This window comes from Mytilus californianus, unplaced genomic scaffold (assembly GCF_021869535.1).
Source record: "Mytilus californianus isolate M0D057914Y unplaced genomic scaffold, xbMytCali1.0.p SCAF_3, whole genome shotgun sequence".
NCBI classification, from domain to species: domain Eukaryota; kingdom Metazoa; phylum Mollusca; class Bivalvia; order Mytilida; family Mytilidae; genus Mytilus; species Mytilus californianus.
The window spans coordinates 33,890,168-33,898,773 of NW_026262679.1; positions in this window are offsets into that span (position 1 = coordinate 33,890,168).

Here is an 8,606-nt window from a genome sequence, read left to right on the forward strand (position 1 = left end):
ATAACCTTCCTTTAATTCTCCGTTGACAAATTTAGAAATTATTAAGAAACTTAAGTTTTCCCTCAGGCAAAGTTAACCTTAAATGGATTTTGCAATTATTTTAGGTCTGAAAAAGTAAAAAGTCAAATATAGCGAACTCCAAGAAAATTCAAACGGAAAGTCCCTTATCAATTGGCAAAATCAAAAGCTCAAACACATCAAACACATCAATTTTCATATAGCTTCTCGCGTATTGAAGTGGTTCATTCATCAAAAAGAAAAGAATGTCTTGCGTGCACAATTAGAAGCCTGGTATTTTTGTATAAGTATTTTGACGCACGGCCCAACAAACTTGCAGTCTTAATCCATCAGAAAGGTAGGAAGATAGTATATGGTATAAAAGATTGAAGATCTGTTTAAAACTTTATTCCTCTACTTCTAATAATGAAGTTGAAATAAAACAGGTATCTAGAATAAACTTTCATGGTAAAATGAACAGTTTCATCAAAATAACAGTTGATACATTTCTTTATAAAGGCCATCAATCAAGTGAGCACGTGAACTGTTCCGGGGGATTAAGATTTTTTAAAATCTTTGTTCCAAACTTAACTTCGTATTGAAATACAATACAACTTCTGTCATTAAAACACGATTGGAATTCAGTTCAGTTACGACTTCGATAATTTCGTAAGACATGTGGATGTAGCAATAAAATATTGTATTCGATTGCCATTATCTGAACAAACAATTTAATTTAAACAAACAATTTAATTTGATTAAACCTGTACAAGATGAAAACATTAGCACTCAAGTTGGGTTTTCCTTATTTTTGAAGGCCGTACGGTGGCCTATAATTTTCATATAGCTCCTGGCGTATTCAAGTACTTATCCATCCGTGACTTTCAAATTTCTGGTTTAAAGCGTTCCTTACGAAAGTGAATCCAGAAAAGTCCTCAGACGCACTTAATTTATAATGTGTTATTTGCAAATTTTTAAACAGAAACTAAGAAAACAAATGCCTAAACATGATATATACGCACATGGAACGACTATTGTTTACCATCAACACGGATTTAACATCTTTACAGAACATTGTATCGGCATTTTACAATCGCTTAGTCTTGGCCTTGTCAAAGATGTCTGCGTTCAAAAACATAAAACAAAAACTTTTACATTAAATGAATATGAACAACATATATCATGACTGTCATTCGGTATATCGCGATAAATGATCGTAAATAATGCATACAAGTAATTGCGATCAGCTCTGGTATCGGATCATAAAAGTAATTGGATAAACAGATATGTTGTATTTGTATTGTTAATTATAAAAAAATGGAGCAAATAAAAAATATAATGGGTGTATCAAAATGATTAATATTTCCTATTTATATTGAGAAATACCGAAAAAGAGAGAGAAGCTACAAGGGGGCATTTCAAAATCATTAGTCCAATAAAAACAGGCAATATCATGTCCAAAAGTAAAGGTGACGAAAGAACAAACAACAATAACAAAACCTCCCATAGAAAACTAAAGACTGAGCAACAGGAACCCAACCAAAAACCGGGAATGCACTCAGGTGCTCCGGAATGTCAAACAGCTCCTACTCTTCATGTGGCACATGTCATGTTGTTCCTCAATCAAGTAAAAAGCCGGCAGAATCGCTCTTGGTAATGTCAAAATTAGGAAAATGGGGACAAGATTTTGGTTATACAATATGAACATATCCGTAGTCAAATGTGACACAGATATTAAAATAATCATACACAATGCCACATTTTTAACGCAATCAATATTTGTGTCAGGAAATACAGTAAGAATTGTTTTTCTGAAATGTTCAGATTATTTCTCGAAAAGTAGCATATTTTGTTAGCAACAATAACCCGGGGGTGTCCAAGCAACGCGATATATTGCTCGTGATGGTCAATGAGTGACCGGACTGATCATCAGGAAAAAAGTTTTCTTTTTACATATTAGGTTTTATCATGTGGTGACTAAAGGGACATAAGCAACAAATTAGACAAACAATTAAAATACATGTATGATTATTTTTGGTTTCAAGATTTATAAAAGTGGAATATAGAAATGAAATTTCGCTATTATCAATAAATTTGTTCAACTTCGTCAACATAGGTTAACACAACATCGCTGATGTATTGTTGGCTTATCAATTAATAAACGCATTTGAGTACGCATTCATGCAACATTTTAATTTGACCGTTAGTGGAGATAGTGCGCATGTGTTCATCACGTGGTTCATTCATTAAAAAGAAAATAATTTATTGCGTGCACAACTAGAAGCCTGGTATTTTTTTAATTAGTATTTTGACGTAAGGTCCAATAAACTTGCAGTCTTAATCCATCAGAATGGGAAGAAAGGAGATAGTATATGGTATAAAAGATAATTATATGGATTTGTTTAAAACTTAATTCCTCTACTTCAAGTAATGCAGTTAAAACTAAACGCGTATCTAGAATAAACTGTCATGGTAAAATGGACAGTTTCATCAAAATGACGGTTGATACATTTCTTTACAATTCCATCAATCAAGTGAGCACGTTAAACGTTCAGGGGAGTTCAAGATTTTTTAAAAACCTTTGATTCAAACATAACTTCGTATTGAAGTACAATACATCTTTTGTCATTAAAACACGATTGGAATTCAATTCAGTTACGACTTCGATAATATCGTAAGACATGTGCCACTGGATGTAGTAATTAAATATTGCTTTCGATTGCCAACAAATCTGAACAAATAATTTAATGTGATTAAACCTGAACAAGATGAAAATATTAACTGTATTAACACTCAAGTTGGGTTTTCCTTATTTTTGAAGGCCGTACGGTGGCCTATATGAATGAATAAATGAATAAATAGTTTATTAGAGTGCAACCTGAATATATACAATATAATGTACATTAAGTATTAGCCAAATGATTCTGCCAGCCAAATAAGCTAATGATGCACTCTCATGTTTTAAATTAATATATAACTATAATTAATTGTTTATATCTACGTCATTTTAACTGCGGTGGAAAGTTGTCTCATTGGCAATCATACCACATCTCTTTATTTTTACATAGATAATGGTCTGATTTGATAAAAAATATAAAAATGTATTAACAACACTATAGTTATCAATTTTACTACACCAGGTACGTTTTTTATGACTGTATCTTCCGAGGCCAACCAATTTGAAATACAAATAATATATACAAACGTTGAAGAGCATGAAACATCTATTTATGACGATTTGTTAAATAATATTGGCATTTTCAATTTGTTTTCAATTTAGAAGTTGGAATATCCCTTTGGAATCTTTTGCCTCTCTTTCATATCAGATCAGTTTTTTTTTTATAAAAAATATTTCCTCCTTTATTAAATATCCTGTTTTCTAAATATAATGTTGTATAATGTGTGTCGTGTTTAAAACAATGTTGAATTTAAAACGATTATCATGACAAACTTTCAATTTTATTGCATATTGAATGATTGATTGATTGTTGGTTGCTTAACGTCCGGTGGCAAATATTTCATGCATATTCAGGACGAGAACAATTTAACAATAAATACAATAGGTAGGTTCTGTAATAGAGGCGTCCGAGATTTAGGTCAAAGAAATTTAGACTGCCACGAGAAATGAAGGTATATTGGATAGGGACAGAAATATAGCCTTGCAACAGGTCACCTATTCTGTTCCCCAGTCATTCTTGGGGGTATTGCAAATTGAAGGTGATTTTTTATCTCAATTTTCTAGCGTAGGCATTCAGTCTCAAGATTTTTAACGGGATAGGTTTGAAGGTTCCTGATAGTGTAAGGAGTTGCAAATTCTAATCCGTTTTTAAATTTTCTGTTGTTATTTTGTTAATAATGAATCTGTAATGTTAGGTCTTTATTTTTATTTATTTTGACTTCTGTGACCTATTAGAATATTGATTACATATCAAGAGCCTTCAGGATGATAACTTCAATCTTCTTTTACTAATATAATGCATTTGATGCTTAGTTAAGTTATAGAAAAGAAAGAAAAGTACTTCTTAGAGGGACACACACATCTGTGATTATACAGCCGAGAAAGAGTATTATCACAAAGTATTGAAAAAAATTGTAAGGCGATCTTTTTACAGCATAACGAAGCTCTATCAATGTTAATATTGAGATTTTCCACTTAACTAAAAGGAAAATTTATATGTACATCACAATTCAGAACAATGATATCTTGTTCTCAGTTTGCTGAAGCAGAACAAACTTAACAGAATTCAGCAAACATAGCTAGTTTGTAGCTAGTAGAAAAAACACGTCAAAATCATCCTTTTATCAATATATTCGACCGAAATCTTTAATTGAAAAGAGTAATAAAAGTAAATACAATGCTCATAAAAAATAAATACATACATGTACTGGTCGCTTCTGGAAGGTAGGCGAAATACTATACAAAAATTACGATAAAAAGGATGCTTTTTCGTTCCCTATTGTTAATTTTCCTTTTTTGGACAATGATGTTCCTCCGGCACCATCTTACGGTGTTTATATATCCCAACTCGTTCGTTATGCCTGTGTCTGAAGTGACGTTTGGATTTCAATGAGCGTAATCTATGTATTACTGGTAAATCATTAAGTCAGTGATTTCGTTACCACAAATTACTTAAAACCTTTACTAAATTCTTCCATCGATACAAAGATTTTGCTAAACAAACCTATTTCAGACGGAATAGCGCATCCTAAATTTTACGTTGATGTTGGTTACCGAATCCGGAATTTCTATAGGTATAGAACCACTAATTCAGGCCCGGTCGGAAAGAACATACAAGAAAGTAGTACATATTTTAAACAAAATAGTTCCTACGCATAGCTGTATCTTTGTCAATAGTGGGAATATTTGGGTAGTTTTAGTATCAAATGAAAGCTTGGGACTTGGGATCACTGTAGAACCCTTGTTGAAAGTTTTATTTGAATAATAAAGAAGTATAAGAAATTTAATAGGAGGGCTCATTTGGCCTGTTGTTCAGATCAGAAGTTCCTGTTTTTGTACTATCAAACTTCCGGGAACCAGTACGCTCTAATATGCAATTAAAGGTATGTTGATTTTTTCAGCACAAGTCAGCATAAGGTACAGTTTTGACATGAAATAACTGCCACTTTATTTGAACTTAAGACAAAGTAGCCATTTATGCTTGAAATTGCAGAATTTAACATAGAAAGCAATGGGGCTATGAATTAGTGGTTTTATACCTATAACTGACAGGCATGTGAAATTCTATTTTTAGAAATCATACCCTTTACAGTGAAAATTGGTCACATTTGTTGTCAGAAATCATGTTACATTATTTTTTTTATGTAACAATTATGTTAGTGTCAAATTACAGCCCTCAAATTGCTACAATAAGGTATTTTAGCCTTTTTTGGTCATTTAGCATGCACACAGTTAAGATTTTACCTGAAATTTTAATTTTTGGATTATCTAACACTGAAACCAATGAAACTTGTATATTATGACTAGTTTATAGTATAAATATTGTTTTTGGTCAAATTATCTAGTGAGTGTTCATGTTTTATTGTGTTTCTTGGTGAATTGTTTATTTCAAGGAAAATTGGTGTATACTTATATAGGAATTCCAAAATCTCACTAGAAATGCATTTTATAACCATTTTAGCAAGTTGTCTAGCTTGGAGATACATAAATTGCTCTTGTTGATCCATGTTAATACATAAAAGTATGTTTTTTTTTTTACCAAATCACTCTCCTTTTCCAACATGTAGAAAAAAGGGGGGACAAAATTATCAATTATATTTTATGTTTGGACCACTGTATTTATATTCAAGGAAGAATCTCTGATAAAAGTAAGACATATAGGTAAGAACACTGTTATTTGAGTAGATATTAACACATCAGAACTGGTAAAAATTGAAAAAGTGTCATATCTGTCACTATTAGTATCCATATGTAGTTTTCTTTGTTTAACGCATATGTTACTACCAGTCCAATTTGAGCTTGAATTTAGTGATATAGTGTTTTGACAAAAGCTTTATGTGTTTTCTATGCTAGAAATAGATCATAGAAGGAAATTAAGTCAAGCAGAAGTCAATATATCAAGTTTGGTGCTGTTATAACTGACAGGCATGTGAAATTCTATTTTTAGAAATCATACCCTTTACAGTGAAAATTGGTCACATTTGTTGTCAGAAATCATGTTACATTATTTTTTTTATGTAACAATTATGTTAGTGTCAAATTACAGCCCTCAAATTGCTACAATAAGGTATTTTAGCCTTTTTTGGTCATTTAGCATGCACACAGTTAAGATTTTACCTGAAATTTTAATTTTTGGATTATCTAACACTGAAACCAATGAAACTTGTATATTATGACTAGTTTATAGTATAAATATTGTTTTTGGTCAAATTATCTAGTGAGTGTTCATGTTTTATTGTGTTTCTTGGTGAATTGTTTATTTCAAGGAAAATTGGTGTATACTTATATAGGAATTCCAAAATCTCACTAGAAATGCATTTTATAACCATTTTAGCAAGTTGTCTAGCTTGGAGATACATAAATTGCTCTTGTTGATCCATGTTAATACATAAAAGTATGTTTTTTTTTTACCAAATCACTCTCCTTTTCCAACATGTAGAAAAAAGGGGGGACAAAATTATCAATTATATTTTATGTTTGGACCACTGTATTTATATTCAAGGAAGAATCTCTGATAAAAGTAAGACATATAGGTAAGAACACTGTTATTTGAGTAGATATTAACACATCAGAACTGGTAAAAATTGAAAAAGTGTCATATCTGTCACTATTAGTATCCATATGTAGTTTTCTTTGTTTAACGCATATGTTACTACCAGTCCAATTTGAGCTTGAATTTAGTGATATAGTGTTTTGACAAAAGCTTTATGTGTTTTCTATGCTAGAAATAGATCATAGAAGGAAATTAAGTCAAGCAGAAGTCAATATATCAAGTTTGGTGCTGTTATAGGTATAGAACCACTAATTCAGGCCCGGTCGGAAAGAACATACAAGAAAGTAGTACATATTTTAAACAAAATAGTTCCTACGCATAGCTGTATCTTTGTCAATAGTGGGAATATTTGGGTAGTTTTAGTATCAAATGAAAGCTTGGGACTTGGGATCACTGTAGAACCCTTGTTGAAAGTTTTATTTGAATAATAAAGAAGTATAAGAAATTTTAATAGGAGGGCTCATTTGGCCTGTTGTTCAGATCAGAAGTTCCTGTTTTTGTACTATCAAACTTCCGGGAACCAGTACGCTCTAATATGCAATTAAAGGTATGTTGATTTTTTCAGCACAAGTCAGCATAAGGTACAGTTTTGACATGAAATAACTGCCACTTTATTTGAACTTAAGACAAAGTAGCCATTTATGCTTGAAATTGCAGAATTTAACATAGAAAGCAATGGGGCTATGAATTAGTGGTTTTATACCTATAACTGACAGGCATGTGAAATTCTATTTTTAGAAATCATACCCTTTACAGTGAAAATTGGTCACATTTGTTGTCAGAAATCATGTTACATTATTTTTTTTATGTAACAATTATGTTAGTGTCAAATTACAGCCCTCAAATTGCTACAATAAGGTATTTTAGCCTTTTTTGGTCATTTAGCATGCACACAGTTAAGATTTTACCTGAAATTTTAATTTTTGGATTATCTAACACTGAAACCAATGAAACTTGTATATTATGACTAGTTTATAGTATAAATATTGTTTTTGGTCAAATTATCTAGTGAGTGTTCATGTTTTATTGTGTTTCTTGGTGAATTGTTTATTTCAAGGAAAATTGGTGTATACTTATATAGGAATTCCAAAATCTCACTAGAAATGCATTTTATAACCATTTTAGCAAGTTGTCTAGCTTGGAGATACATAAATTGCTCTTGTTGATCCATGTTAATACATAAAAGTATGTTTTTTTTTTACCAAATCACTCTCCTTTTCCAACATGTAGAAAAAAGGGGGGACAAAATTATCAATTATATTTTATGTTTGGACCACTGTATTTATATTCAAGGAAGAATCTCTGATAAAAGTAAGACATATAGGTAAGAACACTGTTATTTGAGTAGATATTAACACATCAGAACTGGTAAAAATTGAAAAAGTGTCATATCTGTCACTATTAGTATCCATATGTAGTTTTCTTTGTTTAACGCATATGTTACTACCAGTCCAATTTGAGCTTGAATTTAGTGATATAGTGTTTTGACAAAAGCTTTATGTGTTTTCTATGCTAGAAATAGATCATAGAAGGAAATTAAGTCAAGCAGAAGTCAATATATCAAGTTTGGTGCTGTTATAAACTGACAGGCATGTGAAATTCTATTTTTAGAAATCATACCCTTTACAGTGAAAATTGGTCACATTTGTTGTCAGAAATCATGTTACATTATTTTTTTTATGTAACAATTATGTTAGTGTCAAATTACAGCCCTCAAATTGCTACAATAAGGTATTTTAGCCTTTTTTGGTCATTTAGCATGCACACAGTTAAGATTTTACCTGAAATTTTAATTTTTGGATTATCTAACACTGAAACCAATGAAACTTGTATATTATGACTAGTTTATAGTATAAATATTGTTTTTGGTCAAATTAT